The sequence below is a fragment of the Acinonyx jubatus genome, chromosome E2, assembly GCF_027475565.1.
Source record: "Acinonyx jubatus isolate Ajub_Pintada_27869175 chromosome E2, VMU_Ajub_asm_v1.0, whole genome shotgun sequence".
Lineage (NCBI taxonomy): Eukaryota > Metazoa > Chordata > Mammalia > Carnivora > Felidae > Acinonyx > Acinonyx jubatus.
The window spans coordinates 30,711,963-30,735,869 of record NC_069396.1 but is presented as its reverse complement, the minus strand read 5'-3'; the positions used below and the strand labels follow the sequence as shown (position 1 = coordinate 30,735,869).

General features: G+C 45.4%; 1 protein-coding gene across 2 annotated transcripts in view; it reads left to right on the top strand.

The window, feature by feature from the left end:
• The window catches only part of CHD9 (chromodomain helicase DNA binding protein 9), a 232,426-nt gene that overhangs the window by 29,066 nt on the left and 179,453 nt on the right, over positions 1-23,907 (top strand). The window contains exon 1 of one of the 2 annotated variants that reach the window (XM_053210485.1): positions 23,256-23,567. The exons of the other annotated variant lie outside the window; for it this stretch is intronic. The gene's annotated coding sequence lies outside the window, so the exon portion shown is untranslated. Of the gene's footprint in view, positions 1-23,255; positions 23,568-23,907 lie in introns of those variants that run through there. 2 annotated transcript variants of the gene reach the window in all.

Sequence of the window (23,907 nt, the reverse complement as noted above, 5' to 3'; positions counted from 1 at the left end):
TGGTGTACAGGGCAGGAGGCTGATTTAGTAAAGGAAGCCTGCTGTCTGTCTCCAGCCTGGCTCTGACTCATGGAACCAGGGAGTCCCAGAAGCGCTGCCCACAGAGGGTGGTGAGCAGCTGGGGGGTGGGAGGTGAGGGTGGCCAGCTAGCAAGGCTGAAAGCCCCGAGAAGGAGGAAACTCCCTGCTTGGCCTGGAAGAACCTGCAGCTGGAGCCAGAGGAAGTGAGGCTCAGACAGAGCAGCTGCTGTTCCAGCAACCGCTCAGCCGCTGCTGTGCCCTGGGAAGGAGGCCCCTGCCGTGCAGAGATGTAAAATAAAATGGGTTCGTAATTCTCATATTCAAAATTAATTGGGGGGAAAACCCGAATTGCCTCTGACTAGAGACGGCTGCCTTTTGTTCCATATACCAGCGGCTTTGGTTTCTTTTAGGGGGGCTGGGCCTTTGGAGTCTGGAGTGATGAGCATTCTGTTCATTTGATTTCCCTCTTTGGCAGCCGATGCAGCTAATTGGGTCTTTACAAGCCACAGAGGCAGATTGACCTGGGGAGAGACTTCAGCTACACAGAGGTTAACAGGCCACTCCGGCGTGCACGTAGATGCCACCTTAGATAGGTCACCAGAGGTCATTTACCCTTCCTTCTGTCTCCAGCAGCTTCTTCCTCCTCCCCTGACAGGCAGCCAGACCTGACAGGCAGCCAGACAGAGACAATTTGACCTCCTCCTGCAGGCCCCTGGGCCAGGAGATTCCGGGTCCCACCCCTTTCCTTCCCGCTGAGTCACCCACCTCCCAGTCAGGTGATCCTCCCCTGGGCCCTTCTGAGAGCACCTTGACCTATATTGCAAACACTCCATTACAGCAGATTCTAATTGTCCCACGAGAGGGCCCGCCAGGCCAGCGGGCACGGGGCCCGAGTTTCGCCGGGGGCAGCCCCAGGCTGCAGATGAGGCCCCCGTGGGCAGTGGGAGGAGGCACTCCCACTCTGTGAACAAGAACAACGCCAGACAGGCCTGAAAATGGAAAGTTGGGAAGTTGGAGGCTGTGTGCAGAGCGGGGGCAAATGGGGTGGTGATCTGGGCCAGGCCCTGACTGAGCAGACTGGTGGGGACCAGTGGTGAGGGACAGATGCAGTCCCCCTCCGGGGCTGGGGGATGTTGTGCCCAGGGAAAGGGGAGAGGTGAGAAACCATGCAAATCGAGGCATAAACCTAGATGACTCATCCAGATCGTCCCAGGCGAGAAAAAGCTCCCCCAGACAGGGAGCGAGTTCTTGCCCCAAAATTAGCCACAAAGTGGCCTCTACTGATGTTGTCTATGGGTTCTTTGTGCCGTGGTTGCCTGGGCAGTCTTTGTGTCCTTTGGATGTGAGGGTAATGGGGAGGGAGTGGGGGAGCTGTAGGAAAGGAATTAAAAGGGAAGTGTTCAGAGTCAAACATTAAGCCTCATCCTTGGGCATCAAGCCTGTACAAAGCGGTATTAACTGAAGATTGCAGTTCTGTGGAATTAGAATGGGCGCTGAACTTGGAGCCTTTCTTCAAAGCCTGACCTTCTTGATTCGTAGCTCTGTGACCTTGGCAAGGCACTCTAGGCCTCAGTCTTCAATCTGTCTTATGGGGGTTTTGATAAAACCGCATTAGATCAGATGGTTATGAGCATTCGCTCAGATGATGTGTGTAAACATATTATATCAATTATATGTAATTGTGCGTAGCTATGTGATATTCTTTTCTCTAGATTGTTAAGCCCCTTCCCACTCCCATCTGAGAGGATTATTTTATTTGTTCACTGTCCCAAACATAAAAGAGTCTGCTTCTGGGTATGTTTACAAATGTAAATAGCAAACCCTAGCCCCTGGCTTCCTCGTGTGGTCTGCCTGAGTCTAACAGCCCCACATAGCGTGTTTACGCCTCACCCACAGGTTGGTTATACATGGTTTTATTCTTTTATATCAAGAAAAGCTATGCATCTGTACAGTGGAGTAAAGTCCTATTTTTAAACCAGACTGTAAACATATAAAGTTACTGCCTGGTGCACAGTGGATGCTAGATATCAGGGTAGGTGCCAATGAGATGGATGGAAGGAAAGAGGGGCAGAAGGGGGGAAGGGGTAGAAGGAGGAAAGAAGTTAGATAAAGGTATAGGAGGAGACCTGGATTTACCAAGACGCTAATTATGCTTGAACTTCAGGACGCTTCACTTACATGTGTCCCTTCCAAGGCCTGGTACCTAATTTTTAATTCATGTATTCCTTTCCTCAAGAGAGCCCTTTGTACTGTATTCTCTTCAGGCCCCACCAAACCTGGATCTGCCCCTTTACAGAAGGTCTCTGAGAGACCCACCCCTTGTTCATGTTTAAGATTCATAAGCACAAAAGAGGGGCGCCTAGGGGCTCAGTCGGTGAAGCATCTGACTTCGGCTCAGGGCATGATCTCACAGTTCATGGGTTCGAGCCCTGCATCAGGTTCTGTGCTGACAGCTTGGAGCCTGGAGCCTGCCTTGGATTCTGTGTCTCCGTGTCTCTCTGCCCCTCCCCCTCGCACTCTGTCTCTCTTGCTCTCAAAAATAAATAAATAGAAACAAAATGAAAAAAAGAAAGAATCATAACACAAAAGAAACACAGGTGGTGTAGGGGATGTGCACCTTCAGGTTGTCTCCACCATGAACCCCAAATCTGGAATTTGCAGGACGATCCCCATATAGCCAGGCAAGAGGAACACCATAAGGAATGACATGGAGAAAGAGGGTGGAGGTCAGGACTGGGCAGAATTATAGGACCAATTCCAACTTCCAGAATCTACTCTGGTGCTTCCTGGGCTCCTCAGTTCCCAGGCCTTGAATCTCGTTGCACAGCATGGGGCAGTGCAGAAATGGTGGCTTGCAATCTGGAATTCTCTCCCCAGTCCTGACTAGTCTTCCCTAGTCCTCCTCACTAACCAGCTGAATCTCTTTGGGCCTAAATCTCTCTACATTTAAGATTGTGGCAGGTGAGGGGCGCCTGGGTCGCTCAGTCAGTCAAGCGTCCGACTTAGGCTCAGGTCATGCTCTCACCATCCGTGAGTTCAAGCCCCACATCAGGCCCCATGCTGACAGCTCAGAGCCTAGAGCCTGCCTCAGATTCTGTGTTTCCCTCTCTCTCTGACCCTCCCCTGCTCATGCTCTGTCTCCCTCTGCCTCAAAAATAAACAAACATTAAAAAAAATTTTTTTTTTAAAGATTGTGGTAGGTGATTTCAGAGCACCTCACTTAAACTGCCTTGTTCACCACTGTATTCCCATGAGTACAGTGTCTAATAATTGTTGTTTTATATTAATGGCAAGAATTTTCATAGTGCTTATAGATGGGAAACCTGAAGTGCCAAGCTGTTGCGTATGCTGCCCCAGGTCAGCTGACTAGTAAGTGTCAGAGCTGTGATTTAAACCCAAGCAGTCTGGCCCCATAGTCCCCCATTCTCAATCACTCTACTGTATGCTCAATAAATAACTAATAGACTTTACTTTTTAGAAAGGTTTTAGATTTAGAGAAAAATTGAGGAGATAAACACAGTTTGATGAATGAAGTCAGTCAACGAATGAAGAGTCCCTTGATTGAGACCATGATTCATCACCCAGAGGACATAGGTAGGTACATGCCCAGCATTTCGTACAGGTTGCTCACTTCATTTTCATTGTTAAGTAGGTAGCATTCACCCTATTTTGCCATGAAAACACTAAGGCCCAGAGAGGTTCAGGGGCTTGCACTAGGTCACACAGCAGATGAAGGGTTAGGACTAGAACATTCTGATATGTCTGACCCTAAAGACCACATTTGCCCCTGTGGAAACTTCATAATCATCATCAAAAGATATTTTGTCTCATATTTATTAACCTAACACTCGTTTCTAGTGCCTTGCAGTTTTAAAAATACTTTGTATCCTTTTTTTTTTTTGGGGGGGGTTGCTTTTGGTCCTCTCTACTGCCCAGGAAGGTAGGTGAGGCAGTGATCACGATTCCGTTTTATAAAGGAAACTATAAGGTCATATGATAAGTGTTGAGGTAGGATCAGGAATGAAACACAAATATATTGACTCTTAATCCATGGTCCTTCCTTCTCACTCAAGCTTTCCTCCATTATAAAGCACTTCATTATTCATCAACTCATGCTAAGCCCTCACAGAGGAAATACCTTCCTTGTTAGATATGAGCCCTCAAGGGGTTGCCCCTCTTCCCAGGGGTCTGTCAAGAGAGTTTTTCCAAACTCTAACCTTTGACTGCATGTAAGTCCTTTTGTACAAGTTTGGCATTTTACCTGATCTGTTGCCAAAGCATGGAAGTAATGGGTTGACTGTGACATTTTCTTTTTCTCCCCCATGTATTTAACCAACACAAGGGGGAGTTGGCCATTTTTAGTTAAAAAGGCTGTGTCTTTTCTTTTTTTAATTACTAAATGTTTTTATTTATTTTTGAGAGAGAGAGAACGCACACTCAAGCTGGGGAGAGTCAGAGGGAGAGGGATAGCAGAGAGCCCGACGTGGGGCTTGAACTCACGAACCACGAGACCATGACCTGAGCCAAAGTTGGACGCTTAATTGAGTGAGGCGCCCGGGTGCACCAGGTTGTGTTTGATTCTGATGACAGTCAGAGGCTGCATTGCCAACGTTGGAAGCCCACTTCATGATGGCAGCAAAGAAAGGATTTCCACTCTGCCCTTGACTCTCAGGCCAATGTAACTATACCTCTGAAGTAAGCAAATTATCTTTGGCACTTCCCATTACTTGACAGCCTCTACCCAGAGCCACCCAACTTATTACCCCAGAGCAGAGGGTCATGGTGGTTTATTTATTTATTTATTTGTTTGTTTGTTTGTTTGTTTTTGTCTGGGGCCCGGGGGGGGGGGGGGGAGGAGGGTGCGGGGGAGGGGAGGGAGGGTGGGGGGGGGTTGGTTTTGTTTGTTTGTTTTGGGTTTGTTTGTTTTTTTTTGTAATTTTATTTTGAAAAACTTTCAAACCTACAGAAATGGTACAGGAATGTTACAATGAGCTCTCTTTTCTATAGCCCCTAGATTAAGCAGAGCTTAATTTTTAAAATCTCATTAATGAAATTTTCTTTTAAAATACTGATTTTATCGCTTTTGAGAAGGAATTACATTTGTTTGACTCAAAATTCCAAAGGATTATACAGTGAGGAATCTTCCCTAAACCTTGTTCCCCATTACCCAGGGCCTTTTGCTAGAAGAAGCCAATGCTTCAGTTTCTTATGTACCTGTCCAAAGAGATGTCATATGTACACAAGGAAATATGGTTGTGGGGCGCCTGGCTGGCTCAGGCCATAGAGCATGCAACTCTTGGTCTCAGGGTCATGAGTTCAAGCCCCACATAGGGTGTGGCGCCTACATAAAAAAATTTTTTTTAATTTAAAGAAAATATAGTTGTATGTATGTATTCTTGTTTTGCCTTTCCACACCCCACCCACCCCATACTTTATTATTCTACACCTTGGATTTCTCATTTGAAATAACTCTAATTCAGATCAGAAACAGTGTTCTCATTTAAAAAAAAAATAATTTTATTGTGTTCCATTGTGTGGGTGTTCCCTTAATTTGGTTAACTAGGCCTGGCCTCCAAGCTGGCCACTGAGGTTGTTTTCAAACATTTGTTATTGCTGCCCAGTAGTACACCGAATGACCTTTGTTATTCTTGAGAATAGTTTGCAACTTTGAGTAAAGACCAGAATTGAAATGCTATGAGATTATGTCTGGGGAGTTTCATCAGTTCAGGTGCTTAGAAGGTAGATCACTTCCTCATCTCTGTGCTACACTGCTTTGATCTGGGGGACTGGAAACCCAATCTTACATGCTCTGGACCCAAACATCTTCACTGCTGATACCTCTGGTCACAAAGGTGATAAAAACTTTTCTCAATAGGTTATTTTCTGGTGCTGAAATGGCCTGTTTCTCACTGTTCTCCTGAGCCCACTTTCGGCCAGCACATCGGCCTGTTAGTTCAGTCCAGGTAGCACATACACTTTGCCACTGTCAATCGAACCTGGTCCGGGATCCATCAGTCCATTTGCGTTCTGACCTTGGTGCTGGGTTAGAACACTTGAACGAGAAGTTCAGGTTTCATAATGTTTGCATTTGGGAAATAAACCCACGTTTCCCACATGTGCTGTTTGAGGAATCCCAAGAAGCATAGCAAAACGGTATAAACACCAACCAAAAAACACAATGCGGGGCTCTTTCTCCCAGGACAGCAAGAAGGCGGGGCTGCAGAGTTAAGTAGCCAGGAACATCTTCTGCTTCCTTTTCAAATGACATCTTATTGCACGTATTCACTAGGACACGTTTCAGATAAAGGACTGAACTCCATCATTGTTAGCTCAGAGGAAAAGAAGAAAGGCTCAGAATCTAGTTAAAGATGCACCTGCTTTACTACATACACACACCACCACCACCCCACACCCTACACCTTACATATGGTGTGGCTATACTGTAGCATTTTGGTGGGGGAAGGGGGGAAGGTCATCTCATTCAGTGTCCTGCTTCCCAGATGGGCCGCTCGACATCTCTTCTAGATTTTTTTTTTTTAAGCATGTATTTCACATTTAAAAATATTGAGGAAAAGAAATATATATGTCCGTTCCAAAATATATGTACATAAAGGAAAGGCAGCATCACAACTTTTGAGATAGATCCCTTCCAGCTTTTAAATCTGTAGTCAGTCTCATCATTAAGAAATGCTACTTCGTGTCCATTAACTGTTGAAATAATTGTCATCCTGGGGGCTTGGGCCCAACAGATTCACTTATTTAACAGACCTTCAGTGAGCATCTGCTATGGACCAGGCATGGCCACAGCACAGAAGATGTAGGGGACAGACAGAAATCCTTATCCCATGGAGCTTATGTTTTAGTGAAGGTAGAGGAAAAAAGTAAGTAAAACATAGTAAGCCTATCATATTGTGCTATGTGATATGGAGGAGAATAAAGCAGGGAATGAATGCACTAGGGAGTGTGGCGTAGAGGAAAGAAGGTAACAATTTTTATTTTATTTAATTTTAATTTTTTTTTTTTTTTTTTTTTTTTTTTTTGAGGGAGAGAGTGTGAGCTAAGGAGAGGCAGAGGGAGAGGGAGAGACAGAATCCCAAGCAGGCTCCACACTCAATGCTCGATCTCACAAACCATGAGATCGTGACCTGAGCCGAAATCAAGAATCGGATGCTTAACTGACTGACCCACCCAGGCGCCCCTGGAGGGTCACAATTTTAATTTAAGGTGGTTAGGGAAAGCCTCATGGAGAAAGTACCATTTAAACAAAGTCCTGGAGGAGGGGAATGAGATAGTGGTGGCCCTTTGGGTAAAGTAAATAAACCTTTTGGCAGTGATTTGAGGGTAAGGCCTTTTACATCTCCAGATGTTCTTTTCACCTACTAATCACAATCCCTAGAATTCTTTTATTGGTCATACGTACTTTTGTGTTAAAATGCTAAAATAAAAATACACAGTTATCAACTATTGAAAGCTCCCTGTGAATTTGTTTATCCGATGCTTTTATAAATTCTAAGGAGGGAAAGAGAGTAAGATGGTAGGACAAGAGAAGGTGTGTGTGGAGGTAACAGATGTGGGGAAATAGAAAGGAAGAGCCTGCTGGGAGAGTCTGGATTGCCAGGCTGGAGGCCAGGATTGAGCCAGCTCCTTCTCACCATAGTGCTGAGTGAGGTGCCCTGGGATGCAGGAACAGGCCAGTTTGGCTCAGGTCATGATCTCACGGTTCGTGTGTTTGAGCCCCACATCTGGCTGTGTGCTGATAGCTTAGAGCCTGGAGCCTGCTTCAAATTCCATGTCTCCCTCTCCCTCCCTCCCTCCCTCCCTCTCTCTCTCTCTCTCTGTCCCTCCCCTGTTCATGCTCTGTCTCTGTCTCTCGCTCTCTGCCCCCCCACCCCCCCCAAATAAACATTAAAAAAAAAATACTGCATCTCCTGAGGGGCTTGGAGTGTTTGGGGTTGTGCTATAGATAGATGTAACTCGGGACACACAGGAAAGCAGTGCAGGGACTTGTAACACTATTAGTCTCTTGGTTAATTTAACAGGCCTCAGGAAATAAATGAGTCAGGAAAGCTGTGAAAGTTTCCTCTTTAATCGGTGCAGGAAAGCAGCATTACTTATGATGACATCCACCTCATCTTTTGAAATTAGATGGCCCCCTGTATCTGCATTCTAGGTTCACCGTGGTTCCTAAAAGGTCAATTCTCAAAAATGCTTCTGTAGACATAAGCTTTAGACCCTGGGTCACAAACTCAGATGCCTATACAGAGCAGACACCGGTGGCCACAAGTAGGTGTGGACCAGCGGGGGACTAGGACAAGTGGGAGAAGGCATGCCTCCCTCTGCTGAGCTCGTGGGGTTGTTACCAATAGTTGGAGGGCTCAATGTTGCTAGAACTTCTCATTCTCGACAGAAGGTGGAAATCCAAAGTTTTAGACAAGACCTTCTGAGTTTTAAATGTTGACAACCAATTCAAGGTAGTTGGATACACTGTGCAGGCCAATTTATGATCTCTGATGTAAACAGATAACTTTGGTACATCGTGGAACATGATAGGAAAGGTGGGCAAAGGAGGGACATCTGACCAACCTGACAAGGGCGAGAAGGTAAATTGTTTTAGGGAGTCAACCTCTGCCAAGTTGACGGCTTTATCAAGGTTCCGCCTCATCTATTTAACCACTGCATTATTTGGGGAAGACTTGTAACATCTGAGTAGTGTTGGTAGAGGGGGAGAAAATGCTGAGCTGACAGACAAGCCACAGGCCCAGGTCCTAGTATTGGTTCTCTCACAAACTCACTGTGCAGCCCTAGGCAGGTCCCAGCCCCTCCAGGTTTAATTTCTTCAGCGGCAGAATGAGAAGCTGGATTTAAGGGTTTTCAAAACGGGCCCCTCCCAGCCTAGGAAGACTTCAGAGATGCCTTTGAGGGGTGGGGAAGGGTGGAGTATCCCAGGGCTTGCAGTAAGACAGCTCAGCCTTTGTTCTGTTTTCTCTTTGGGGCTTCTGCTTTTCTGTGTTTTACATCTTGAAATTCTGCCAAAAAAAAAAAAAATTAAATTTCTTGAAGAGACAGTTTTCCCACTTTCAAAAAAGCTTCAAAATCACCAAATGAGCTTATCAGGCCTGGTATGAGAGTTATTAGTAGAGGTCTGCAGCTGATCTGAATGAACGAACACTAGGTCTTTTCCTCCATTTGCTGCTGTCCTGTCCACTGTCTGTCTGGTTACAATTGCTCCCGCTCCAACCTCAGGCGTCGATCAAATCAACAAGCAGCCGACAAATATCGGAGGGATTCTGACACATTACCCAGTCTCATAGCTTGTTTGGGGGGGATTTTCTTTCTGTGTTTTGGTGAACACATGTGTCCTTTTTGTGATACTGTCTTGATATTTGCTACTAAAAAACTTTTCCTGGCTTACAGGATTTGATTAATTCTACCGACATTTCATAAGTTTGAAAAGCACTCAACTGACTTTTATTTTTTAATTAAAAAATTTTTTTTAATGTTTATTTGTTTTTGAGAGAGAGAGAGACACACACACAGACAAACTGTGAGCAGGGGAGGGCCAGAGAGAGAGAGAGAGAGGGTGTTATGCCCAGAATTCCTGATCCCCAAAGACCGCCAGGGAGCCGAGTCCGATGTAAAAGCAAAAGAACCTTTATTCGAGCTAGCTCCAGCTCAATCCCCTACCTGCAGCGACTCAGCGGTGAGATACCGGGGAGAGAGAGCGAGTGTCCAAAGGACAAAGGTTTTATTGGGGCCTAGGGGCAGTTGGTGAGGTAATGGCTGTGGCCTCAGCCGATTGGCTGGGGAAGAGTCGGAGTCCTATTAGGCAGGTGAGCGGGAGGTTACTCAAGGGGAGGAGGCGTGGTCAAGGTGAAGGACACAGAACAAGATGGAGTCGGCCGGTGTAGGCCCGCCTTTTCAAGGACAGGCACAGAATCTTGAAGCAGGCTCTGAGCTGTTAGCACAGAGCCCGACATGGGGCTTGAACTCGCGAACCGTGAGATCATGACCTGAGCCAAAGTCAGATGCTTAACCAACTGAGCCACCCAGGTGCACCTATTTTTTAATTTAAAAAAATGTGTTTTAATGTTTATTTTATTTTTGAGAGAAAGAGACAGAGCGTGAGCAGGGGAGGGGCAGAGAGAGAGGGAGACACAGAACCTGAAGCAGGCTCCACGGTCTGAGCTGTCAGCACAGAGCCTAATGTGGGGCTCCAACCCACGGAACCGTGAGATCATGACCTGAGCTGAAATTGGATGCTTAACCAACTGAGCCACCCAGTCACCCTAGAAAATCATTCAACTGACTTTTAAAAATTAGCTATAATTTATTGATAGTCTCATATGTGCTGACTTTATGTATATCACCTCTAAGCTTCAGATTATTAACCCTGCAGAGGAGGTATTTTTGTGTCTGTTGTACTGACAAATAAGGAAACTAAGGCTGGGTGAGGTTAAAGGCTTACCTGGATCACATAGGTTTTCAGCCCATACCTGTCCCAGCATATTCTCAACCAGACAATCTCTCTAAGGTTGTTTCTAGCTTTGAGAAGTTAGGAGGCAGGAGTTCTGCTGTCTTAAGCTGCCCTACAGTCAACTGCAAAACTGCTGTCAATTTTCAACTTTCCGGAACCCGTCATCTACCTACAAACCTTGAATGGAAGCTTGTTGAACTCACAGCTATTCAAGTTTGTTGCCCTAATCTTGACTGATAGAAGGGTCTCTCAATTTGAATAGTCTGGACATCGTCATTGGGAAATGAGAGAACTTTAGGTCTGGGGGTGGAAATAGACTTTTGGGGATGAATAAGTGGATTTTCAGTGTTATTTCTGCACTTGGCTGAGCTGAGTTTCTCCTGCAAAGGAAATTGCTTTCCCTGTTTGTTGATCTGCCTCAAGTTCTGGTCCAATGGATTCAGTTACCCTAGTGGCGGGTGTAAGCCAAGCGTGTGGCACAAGGCAAGCATTGACTGTGGACAGTTGTGTTTTTGTTGTTGTTAAGCACTTTGCTGGGCACATAGTATATCCTAGATCAGTGTTTCTAATTGCTGTAACCACAGGATTTTTTTTTTCTTAAAAGCTCACCTCCAAGACAGTAACACTGTAACATTTTCAGAGAATGTTTGTGAACATTGTAAACAACAACAACAACAACAATGTGAACAGGCAGCAGAAGTGTTATGATTCTCTTTGCACAGGCAAGAAAAGTTTCTGATCATTCATTCAGTTGGCAAGTGGAAGCGCCTGCACGGTAACTCGGATATTTCCACCATGAATCCTGTGTCCTCTCCGTTTTATTAGAGTCGTTGGCTTTTCTGACTGGAGGGGAAACCAGTGGACTTTCAGGATCAGCCTAATTTTTGTTAACATCTCTGATGGTGATTTTGAAAAATAAAGAAAAAAAAAGCCAGTTTATTAATTGCATGGCTTGAGAAAAACACAAATAACCATTGTTTTTCCATTAAAAAAAAAGTAGAGGTCCCAATTATAAATAAGGCCTGAAAGTTTAGAGTTTGCCATGATAAAAAATATGGGCAAGTGTTTCTTTTTTTTTTTTCTTTGAAAAATTTTTTGATGTTTATTTATTTTGAGAGAGAGAGAGAGGCCATGAGCAGGGCAGGGGCAGAGAGAGAGAGAGAGAGAGAGAGAGAGAGAGAGAGAGAGAGAGAGAGAATCCCAAGCAGGCTCTGTGCTGATGTGGGGGGTTCCATCCCACAAATTGTGAGGTCCTGACCTGAGTGAAATCAAGAGTCAGATGTTCAACCAACTAAGCCACCCAGCTGTCCCCCAAATAAGGGCAAGTGTTTCTGGGCCCACTCCTACCTGGCCTCTGTTTCCTGCTGAGATGAGAATGGAATTTGGATACTGCCCACTTCTGGGAGCGTTGTTTTTTGTTTGCTTTGCAGCTCAGATGCTTGAATGATTCATTGATTGATTGACTGCCTCTGACTTCTACAGCTAAGTGAAGAGGTTTGTGTATGTATGGCTTTCCTTTACGAAGGAAAAGAGAAGAACTCTGGAACTCGCTCCCTTTGCTTGGAGCTTTCCAGAGCCCATACTAACAGATGAACCTAGGTTACCTGGATGCCTTTTCTCTTTCCTTAGAGGTTAATTCTTCAAATGGTTTGTGCCCAATTCTGCCCCTCTGTGATAATGAGGCAGGCATTTAGAAGCCGCAGGAGTAGTCTGAAGAACGCTTTGGGTCGCCCTAGACAGAGGGGACACAGGAAGGGCTCACGAGGATGAGAACTTGGTAGTCAGGTAATCATTCCGTTTCCTGTCACTGAGAGCCATGCTTTGCGACCTTGGCTACACGAGTGAATTATACAGAGAGAGCTTTTCAAACATACTAATGCCTGAGACTCATCGCCCCTCGGTCAGGGCAGGGTCTAAGCAAAGGTAATTTTTAAGCTTCCCAGGTGATTCTACATATGCACTGAGGTGTGAGAATCTCTGATGGCGGCTTCCAGTGTCTTGTTGAAAACCAGGTGGGATAATCCCAAGTGACAGCAGCTTGTCCTGCCAGGACGTTACAGGTGTGTTGGGTGAACAGTTCCTTCAGTGTAAAACACACATTTATTGAGCACCTCTGTTCTAGGTGCTGGGAATACTTCCAGGAACAAGACAGCCTGTGTCAACAGATGCTTTCTTTCTAGTGGGCGGAGACAAATAATAAACACACCGACAGGACTGCGAGTGTCAAGAAGGAAACAAACCGAGAGATTGGGGTCAAGGAAAGCCTCCCTGAGAAGCTATTTTTGCAGGACCTGAAGGAGCAGGGGTACCTGGAGCCAACGATAAGGCAGAGGGACTAGAGGGTGAAAAAGTCCCGAGACAAGGAGGGTGGTGTGTTTGAGGAGCAGAAAGCCTGCAGTCACTTTCCTTTATCTCGAAAGAGGAGTGGCAGACAGTGAGCAAGTGCCAGCCTGACATTTCTTGCAGTTCACACAGATCACTCAGTATGCTCTTGCCAAATAGGACACACTCTGCCAAGGAAGCACAAAGGGAAGTATCCTGCCGGAGCCAGGGCACTGGGTGCTGGACAAAGAAGTCTCCGCGGTATTAGCCAAAAATTGCTGACGATGAGAAAAAAATTCGGCAGTCCTACGTGGCACCGAGATAAGCTATGAAAAGGAAAAAAAAATGCAATTATACATTTGATATCCAGACGATTTGGCCTCATTCTTTAGTCTTTTATCTTGTTGCTCACCATCACTTTGAATGCAGCCTATCAGTGGGGCAGAACTGGCCTCATTTGAGAACTCATTCAATTCTCTGACACGCTGCTTTTGAGGCCTCCCCCCCCAACCAAACTTTCTGGACGGGGGAATGTTTGTCAGATATGTGTAAGGTCAGAGCCATCGGCTCTATGCCTGTAGGAGACCCTAAATATTTCTGTGAATCTCTTGTTTTTGAGAAACACAGACCCAGCTCCCTTCCTTGTTTTCACACAAGACTTCTACTTAAATTGTGGAGGCTCACCAACTGCTTAACATCTCATGGCAACCAAAGAAAAAAAGCTACACTGATTTATTTTTAAAGGTTGTTTTTCTTTTTCTTTTTTTTTTTTTTTTTGGAATCTCTACACCCATCATGGGGCTCAAACACACAACCCTGAGATCAAGAGTTGCATGCTCCTCCGACTGAGCCAGCCCAGGTGCCCCGACACTTATTTTTAGCCAAACTTTCTGAGGTCCCTCTCCTATTAAATTTAAATGGTTTTTTTCAATCACGTAACCTGGAATTAATTTTTCTGGTTGGCATGTTGTTACTCATACTCTATAAAACAAACCATGGGGTTCAATGCAAAGAAAACAACTGCAATTAATATATATCCTCAACCAGAACATCCAAGAATTCCAATAATTTCCAAATGCTTTTGCATAAGAGATCATAATGATGCCTGGGTAAAATAGGAGTGCTTTAAAAGATGCTTTTAATGAGAAAGATAGCCCTTCTTAAATTCTTATGAGGCAAGGAAAAACTTACCCAATTATTGAAAGGAAAAAAAAAAGGCTGTGGCAATTGTTAAAGGATTTCTTTTATTTCTAACAATAATATAGGGGTTTTATAAGCTCTTCCCATGCCGTAAGTAGGAGTGTGAAACTTAGCCGATGGGATCATGGAAAGAGGGTGACTGAATTATAGTCATGGCTACTACTAATGAGGAAAAACAAGTCAAGAGGAAACCTGGGACAGTTTTCTCTTTTTTTGAGGCTTAAACAAGACAAGATGCATTTAAATTGCATCAGGATGGGTTTCTTCTTGAAATAAAATGCCCATAATGCCTATAAAACAAGCCAGTTGGTTAGAAATATACGTGTCTATGGTTTCCATCAATTCTTCTGTTATGTGGTATAGATCATACATGGTTTTTGAAGCACCACAATTATGGCACCTGGAAGTGAAGGTTAAGTATTACCAGAGTTAGTGAAAATAATTAATTAGTGGGTATTTACATGGCAAAATAATTGGCCATGAGGCCAAAGGACCATGTCTGCCTTGTTCATTGTATTCCTGGCACCTAGCACTTCATGGATACTCTTCAAATATTTGTTGAATGAATTCATTTTTCAAGTAGCAGCCGCACTACATGCATTTGATCCCTCCAAACTTGATTAGAAGTAACTTCTCCAGGAGAGCTTATGTTACCCAAAGACAGCAGATGCACCAAGAGAGCAAATGAGATGCTCATGGATAAGCAGTGATGTCTTATCAAGGAAAACAGCAAAACCTCTTTTTTCCTGAAGACCTTTCACCATTAGGATGAGCAACTGTTGGTAAAAGCAGAACAGCAGGAAGATTTGAACTGCCAAGCAGGATCATGCTTTCAAGTATATTCCTGGCTAAAAGCAGGAGATAAACTGGATAAAACGTAGCAGCCCTGAGATCTGTCCCTGATTAACTAGGCCTAAGAGTAAGAGTCTAAAGAACGGCTGCCTGGCTGAACACATCCTTTGGATATTGTTATCATCAGCAGCTTCTAGATTTGAAAACAGTGCTGAACACGCTTTCAAATGATCTTTGAGGTACTTTAAGCTACAGCTGAAAGCTTACCTCGCCTTCTTTTCTGTTTGCTTGAACAAGAGCCTGAAAAAGAAGGTTAAAGAGCTCTCTAGTGATGTCCTTCACTCCTGTCCTAAAAAGAACCTCTATTCTTTACTGAGTTAAGGGGATTTCACAACTCCCAGAGGACAATGTGAAGTTAGTTTTCACTCACTGCTGAACCAACTAAAGTTCCTTTCAGATTCTTTTCCTAGACTGGAAAAGTGTCTGAGCTCTTCAAGCTAGTATTCGTTATTGCAGAAAGATGGAGATTATGTTATATTCTATACTATAATGGGGGCATAAAACGTTTAAATCATGAAGCTTCATAAAATGTGTAAAACGTTAAAAAAAAGCATACCTTAACATTTATAAGTACTTATCACTGGGCTGTGAAAGGACATTTTCTTAGTGCCTCAACCTGTAAGTGAATGTCAATAAAGATGAGTGGGAAGATATTTTATACACATATTTTTCCATATTTATTATACGAGGTATTTATTAATAATAATTTATATTTATATGGAGATAGTAATCTCTTCCATAATTGACACTGCACCCAGTCCTGGTGTAGCTATTTAAATGCATGTAAATTAAGTAAATTATAGCAAAGTCACAAAACTGACAAGCCCAATATGAGAACAGCAGTCTTCAGATTAAAAAAAAATTTTTTTCATGTTTATTTTTGAGAAAGACAGAGCGTGAGTGGGGGAGGAGGAGAGAGAGAGGGAGACACAGAATCGGAAGCAGGCTCCAGGTTCCCAGCTGTCAGCACAGAGCCCAACTCGGGGCTCGCGTTCATGAACCGTGAGATCATGATCTGAGCCGAAGTCGGACACTTAACCGACCGAGACACCCAGGCGCCCCTCAGTCTTCGGATTTTAAAAAATTATTTGCTGGGGCACCTGGGTGGCTCAGTCGATTAAGCGTCTGACTCTTGATCTCAGCTCAGGTCATGATCTCACGGTTTGTGGGATTGAAGCCCCTGTCAGCTCTGTCCCAACAGTGTGCAGCCTGCTTGGGAGTCTCTCCCTCCTTCTCTCTCTGCCCCTCCCCTACTTGCACTCTCTCTCTTTCTCAAAAATACATAAATTTAAAAAATAAAATAAAAAAAATAAAAAATTATTTGCCGCCGGTAATTTGATAAATATAATTAAAATGTATCTATAGGTTGGATTTCATGCATATAATACTAAAATACAAAGTTGGAAGTTGCTGGCTAGACATCACTTTCTTCAACAGCTTTATTGAGATAGTATTCACTTAGCATAAAGTTCACACTTCCATAGACTTGTGCAGCCATCGCCAGAGACTAATTTTAGAGCATTTTCCCTGCCTCCCAAAACTACTGTTAGCAGCCATTTTCCACTCTTCATCCCCTTTCCCCCAACTCAGCTCTGGGCAACCACTAATCTCCTTTCTGTCACCATGGATTTGCTCATTGTGGACATTTTACATAAATGGAATTGTACAATATATGATCTTTCGCATTCAGCTTTTATCACTGCGTGTTTTCAGGGTTCAGTCATCTTGTAGCATGTATCAGTACTTAATCCTTTTTATGGCTGAAAAATATTCCAGTGTGCGGATAAACCATTTTTGTTTATCCATCAGTTGATGGACATATGGTTTGTTTTCACTTGGGAGCTATGATGAATAATGCTGCTGTGAACATTTGTGTGCAAGTTTTTACGTGAACATCTGATTTCATTTGGGGGGGGTTGCTGGGTCATTTAATCACTGTTTAACGTTTTTAAAAACTGTTTTCCAAAATGACTGCACCATTTTGCATTTCCACTAGCGATGTGTGAAGGTTTCAGTTTCTCCGCATTCTCATCAACACTTGTTGCCTGTCTTTCTTCTTAGAGCCATTTAATGGATGTCAACTAGTATCTCATTGTGATTTTTGAGTTGCACTTCCGTAATAACTAATGATGCTGTGCATCTTTTCGTGTGCATATTGGCTGTTTGTTTATCTTTCTTGGAGAAATGTCTGTTCAAAGTATTCAAAACTACTTTGACTGTTTTTCATCTGGGCTATGTATTTTTTTATTGTTGAGTTGTAAGAAGTCTTCATATGTTCTGGATACTTGACCCCTATCAGATGTATGATTTGCAAATATTTTCTCTCATCCTGTGAGTGAGCGGGTGTCTTTGCACTTTCTTAATGGTGTCCTTTGACTCAGGAAAGTTTTCCTAGTTTGATTACCAATTTATTTTTTCTTTGGTTGCTTGTACAAAACTTTTTAATTTTAATGAGGCCCAATTTATCTCTATTTCCTTTTGTTGCTATGTTAAGGTGTCATATACTATATAAGAAACTATTGGCTAAACCCAAAACCATTGCCTGAAGATTTACTCCTATGTTTTCTTCTTAGTGTTTTATAGTTTTACCTCTTACATTTAAGTCTGTGATCCCTTTTGATTTATTTTTTCTGTATGGTATAAGGTAGGGGTCCAGGTCATTCTCTAGCATTTGTATATCCAGTGGTCTTTCTCAATTTATATGTCTTAGTCCTCTTGTTGAAAATAAATTGACCATAAATGTAAAAGTTTATTTCTGGACTCTCAATTCTAGTCCATTATCTGTATAGATCTGTCCTTGTGCCTGGCGGTACAACCCTGTCTGCATTACTGTAGCATTGTAGTAAGTTTTGAAATCAAGAAGTGTGAGTCCTTCAACTTTCTTGTTTTGAAGGAATTTTTTAAATTAAATTATTATTATTTAAAAATTTTTTTGATGTTTATTTATTTTTGAGAGAGAGAGAGAGAGAGAGAGAGCATGAACAGGAGAGGGGCAGAGAGAGAGGGAGACACAGAATCTGAAGCAGGCTCCAGGCTTCCAGCTGTCAGCACAGAGCCTGATGCAAGGACTTGAACTTACAAACTGTGAGATCATGACCTGAGCTGAAGTCAGACACTTAACCGACTGAGCCACCCAGGCACCCCTATTATTATTATTATTATTATTATTATTATTATTATTATTTAAGTAACTCTGTCCTCGATATGGGGCTTGAACTCACAACTCTGAGATCAAGAGTCGCATGCTCTACTGACTAAGCCAGCCAGGTGCCCTAAAGGAATCTTTTTTTTTTTTTAATTTTCAATCTAGTGTAGTTAACATGCAGTGTTATATTTATTTCAGTCTTCATTTTTTTTCCCCAAGGATCTTTTGACTATTCTGTGGGCATCCCTTTTGCAGGTCTCACTGAGATAGGGTCTAATCCTTAGTTTTGCAGTTGTAGGCCTTTAAAAAAATTCTCGAGGTATAACTGACATGGGCTGGTTTCAAGTCTACAACATAATGATTTGATATTTGTATATACTGGGGAATGATCCCCACAATAAGTCTAGTTAACATCCATCACCATATGTAATTACAAATTTTTCCCCCTTGGGATGCAAACTTCTAAGATTCTCTCAGCAACTTTCAAATATGCAATACAGTATCATTAACTATAGTCACGATGCTGTACATTACATCCCCATGGCTTATTTTGTAACTGGAGGTTTGTATCTTTTGACCCCTTTCACCCATTTTTCCCACCCACTACCCTCTCCTTGGACAACCACTAATCTGTTTTCTGTATCTGTGAGGTTGGTGGGTTTTTTTTTTTTTAATATTTCATACATAAATGAGATCATGTGGTATTTGTCTTTCTTGGTCTGACTGACTTCACTTAGTCTAATACGTTCAAGGCGCATCACTGTTGTTACAAGGGCAAGATTTCATTTCTTTTTATGGTTGAATAATATTCCATTGTAGATACATACCACATTGCCTTTATCTGTTTCTCCATTGATAGACACTTAGGGTAGGGCACCTGTCGAGAGCCTGTGGCTCTCGATCTTGGTGTCATGAGTTCGAGCCCCATTTTGAGTGTAAAGAGTACTTAAATACATAAACAGACTTTTAAAAAATAGGTTGTTGCCATGTCTTAGCTATTGTAAATAATGCTGCAGTGAACAAGGCGGGGGGGGGGGGGCATGTATCTTTTCAAATTAGTGTTTTGTTTTCTTCAGATAAAAACCCAGAAGAGTTGCTGGATCATTTGGTAGTTCTATTTTTAATTTTTGAGGAACCTCCATACTGTTTGCTATAGCGGCTGCACCAATTTACATTTCCATCGACAGTACACAAGGGTTTCCTTTTCTCCATATCCTCTCAACACTTATTTCTTGTCTTTTTGATAATAGCCATTCTAACAGTTATGGGGTGAGTTTTGGGATCTTGAGTACATCAGTTTCCCCCAAAAGTGAACAGGTGACAGAGCAGGAGTTCATATTCCTCAAACTTGCAAGAAAATGTCATCTGATGGCTACATTTTGTGATATTTCCTGTTTGGCGCCCTGACCCAAAATGCCAGTAGGGAAATTCCCCCTTCTAAGATGCCAGATTAGTTGCCAAGAGGTTGCTTGCTAAACATGGAATTGGAAACTAGACAGAGAGGAGGGATACAATGTAATGGTTAAGAGTTACAGGCTTTAGGACCAGACAGCTCTAAGTTTGAATCCTGTCTCTGCCACTCAATGATTGTGTAACCAGGGCAAGACTTTGGACCCTATTCATTTGTACAGGGGGAAAAAGAGTCCTTTCCTCATACACTGGCTGTGAAGGTAAAATGAAACAGGGAATGTAAACCCTTAACACTGCCTATGACTAAACTTAAGTACATGGTACCTATTGGATGCACTTGTAGAATGTTTCCTTCAGAGTGTGAAGAACTGGTCTTTGTCATAGCACAGGCTTTCTGGTGACTTGAGTCATTGTGTCTGCAAATAGGGGGACGGACCTTTTTGGTTTGAAAATCATTGGCCAAGACTGGAGCCATTTATACTCTAGAGTGGGATAGAGGGACCTGGAGAGCATTGTCACCACCTGCCTCTGGACATTGCATTGCCTGATGGAAATGGTAGGCCAGTGTTGTTAGATTTCAGTGTTGTTGATGGTACTGATTTTTGGTCATTTAAGTTGCAGAGGGTAGGAGCACCTGGCTGGCTCAGTCAGAAGAGCATGCGACTCTTGATCTCAGGGTCATGAGTTTGAGCACCACGTGGGGTGTAGAGATTACTTAAATAAATAAAACTTTTAAAAATTAATTAATTAAATTGCAGAGGGTACTATTTACTGATCTAGCCTTTTAAATCTGGGATTTAGAGCCTTCCTTTGCAATGGCTTTTTCAGAGTCTGTATATTCAGAAACCTCAGTTACCAAGAATACCACTAAGATTTAAGAAATAAATGAAAACAGGGGCATCTGGGTGGCTTAGTTGGGTGAGTGTCCGACTCTTCATCTTGGCTCAGATCATGATCTCACAGTTTGTGGGTTTGAGCCCCGTGTGGGGATCTGTACTGACAACTCAGGGCCTGGAGCCTGCTTCAGATTCTGTGTCTCCTTCTCTCTCTGCCCCTCCCCCGTTTGCACTCTGTCTCTCCCTCTCTCTCTCTAAAAAATAAACATTAAGAAAAGAGAAAAAAGAAAAAATAAAAAAAAGAAAGAAGTGAAAAAGGGCGCCTGGGTGGTTCAGTTGGTTAAGCATCCGACTTCAGCTCAGGTCATGATCTCTTGGTCCTTGAGTTCGAGCCCCACATTGGGCTCTGTGCTAGCAGCTCAGAGCCTGGAGCCTGCTCCGGATTCTGTGTCTCCCTCGCTCTCTGCCCCTCCCCCGCTTGCACGTGCACTCTCTGTCTCTGTCAAAAATAAACATTAAAATTTTTTTTTAAATAAGTGAAAAACCACTCATTGAAAAGTCAAAATAAATGTCGCAAAAACTCATGTGCTTGAGAGAATCCCACGAAAGATCTTTATTCAAAACCCAAGAGTCTAAACTAATGAAAGTTTATCAGTGTCTAAGTTCATAGTAAATTGAAGAATAAAAAAAAAAAAAAGGAAAGAAGGTTGTCAGCTAGAAAAATAGAGAAATGTCAGTCTGGTAGTGAGGAATGAGACATACAAAAAGACAGATGTAAGTTTAAAGTAACAGCTTTCTAGAGGCCATTTTTCATTAGGACAAATAGCTCTGCATCTTTTTTTTTTAATTTATTTTATTTATTTTGAGACAGAGAGAGAGCGTGGGAGCAGGACAGGGGCAGAGAGAGAAGGAGAGAGAGAATGCTAAGCAGACTCTGTGCTGTCAGCACAGAGCCCAACGTGGGGCTCAGACCCACAAACCTTGAGATCATGACCTGAGCCGACATCAAGACACCCCTCTACATACTTTTGAAGGCATCCACTGATCATAGTAGAATACATTGATGTTGATAATGATAATGATGCTTTTTAATCACTGAGTGTAAGTACTTTTTCAAAGATTCAAGAAAACCTGAGTTTTCTTGGGGAGAAACGTTCTGTAAAAAGGAGCTAAAGTTTTAGGCAAGATATGGGATATCTTATTCTCTTGTTTGATCGCAGATGTTACTGGCCTTAAATTCTATTCAACAGGTTAAATTTGCAAACTAAAGGAGTATTCAAATAAGTAGTGTAGGGAGCTTGGGGTTGAACTGTTTCTGTGCATTCTCAGCCTAGTATGTGGTTGTTATTAAGTATCCTTGAGGGGAATCAAAGCTGTAATTGTAACTTCTCCCTCAGCAGGGTTTCCTTCGAGCCCCTTCAATATCTGAGCTAAATAAACTTGTGTTGATCCACTCTGGAGGGCCTGCATGGGGAATATGAAGAATGAAATTACCTGGCAACTAGCACTCTGTATACCGCAGCCATTCCGTTCCGGTCAGGCATAAACAAGCACAGTGACATTGCTCTATGCTTCTTTTGTGGAGTCTGCAGCTCAAGAGATTTCTGTCAACTGGAAGGTGAATGCTGAATATCGCCCACACTGGATTTGAACCGGTAAACAGTTTCGAACAAACATAAGGTAGACAGACTGAAGTTCTAACATCCCATTATTTTGTCTACCACCCGTTCTAATGTGGATTTTAAAGCTTTAATTAGGCATGGGAGCCAGCACAGAGCCTGAAAGAGACCCGTTAGAATTTTAGTTAGAGCTGGAAGGCTTTTGGAAAATTTAGCCCAGCCTCTTCATTTTACAGAAGGGAAAACCGAGGCTCTGGGACATGTTATGATTTAATGTAGGTCACACAGTTAATTAGTGACAGAGCGAGAGGGAACCCAAGGTGTCCCCACAACTCCTTCGGCCAGTGGTTTTCTAGTAGGCCACCTACTCCTAGACCGATGTCCCTGTCTCCCTCCTTCCTTTCTTCCTTTTTTCCCCTCTGTTTGTTCTTTCTTTCCCTTCATCGCGGTGCAAATCAGAACGTGGGCCTGAACACCGGGAAGACTAGGTGTCAGCCCCAGCTCTCCACCACTTGAGGTGCGCGCTCGCTCGCTCGCTCGCTCTCTGCATCAGGACTTGGGGCTGGGTCTCGTCTCTCCATGGCAGGTGCTTAGCACCTGGGCAGAATCGCTGCATCATCGCGGCGCCCCTCTCCCTGCTCCCGATTTTACAGCACGGGCGTGTGTCACGGCGGTGGCCGAGCAGGAGAAGGACGCGGGTCCGAACCCACGCCGTTTGAAAAGGGAGGCTCAGGAAACCCTGTCGGTTCCCGGCTGGCCCCGGGCTGGCCCCGGGCTGGCGGAGAGATGCCCAGCGCGTGAGTGACCTCGGCGCCGACCCCGCCACTGGTCAGCTCGCGGCCGGGGCGTGCCCGCCGGGCCTGACGTGGCGGCGGGGCCGCGGGGAGGGGAGAGGCCGTCGCGAGGGCGCGGCCTGACGTGGCGGCCGCGGCGGGGCGGCGAGGGGAGTCCGGGCCACTGCACTGCCCCGCGCTCCGGCCAGAGGGCGCCCGGCGCCAACACTTCCCCGCCCCGAGGCCGCCCGGGGCTCCGGGAGTAACCGCACCGGCGATTGGGTCGGCGGCGCGGCGAGGCCATGTTGGAGCAGGGCGGCGACCCCGCCTCCCGCCGTCCTCCGCCCCGGGTCGGGCCGGGCCGCGGGGGGAAGCGGCGCGGCGAGAGGGATCCTCCCTCCCGGGTCGCCCGACGCGGCGGGAGCGACGGCGGGAGCGGCCGCGGTCACGGCCGCCCCTCCGAGCCCCGGCCAATCAGCGGCGCGGGCACAAATATGCAAATGGCGCGCCGGTGCTGCCGGAGTGCCGCTCGCAGGGGCTGGTGGGGTCGCGCTGGGGGAGTGAACTGGGCCAATCAGGCGGGTGCGTGGCGGCGCGGGGGAGGCGGTGCCCCTTCACTCCTCCCTCCTCTCCCTCCCGGCCCCGCGCTGACAGGGGGGCCTGGCCGCGCCGCCGGTAAGTGCCGCCGCCGCCCGCCGTTGCCACCCGCCGCCCCAGGCTGGGGAGGCAGCCCGGGGGGCACCGCGGGGCAGCGGTCGCTGTTCAACTGGTGGGGAGAGGCGGGGGCGGGCTCTGTCAGCCGGGTGGTCGCCTGAGGCCGCCCCCGCCCGGGCAGCCGCGCGTGTCAGTCTCGGTCGAGGCGGGGGGCGGCGGGGGCGCCTCAGTCATGGCGAAGCCCGAGAGCCAGCGAGCGGCGGTGAGTACGTGCCGCCGCCGCCGCCGCCTCCCGGCCGGGGGTAGGGAGGTGGTGGTGGTGGTGGTGGTGGTTGGGGCGGGGGGGGGGGTGGTGGTCGGGGCAGGCCGGGCCGCACCGCCGCCGCTGGAGGTGAGGGGCCCGCGCCCGGGGACGGCGGGGCGCGCGGGGAGGCCGGGGAGGGGGCGCTGCCCGCACGTGCGGCCCAGCCCGCCCGCGGCCCGCCCCGCGCCTGTCATGGCTGCGGGCTGCTGCCCCCGCCCCCCCCCACCCCCCTCCCCCCCCCACCCCCACCCCCACCCCCCCCTCTCCCCCTCCCCGCTGCCCGCAGACCCCGGGGTCG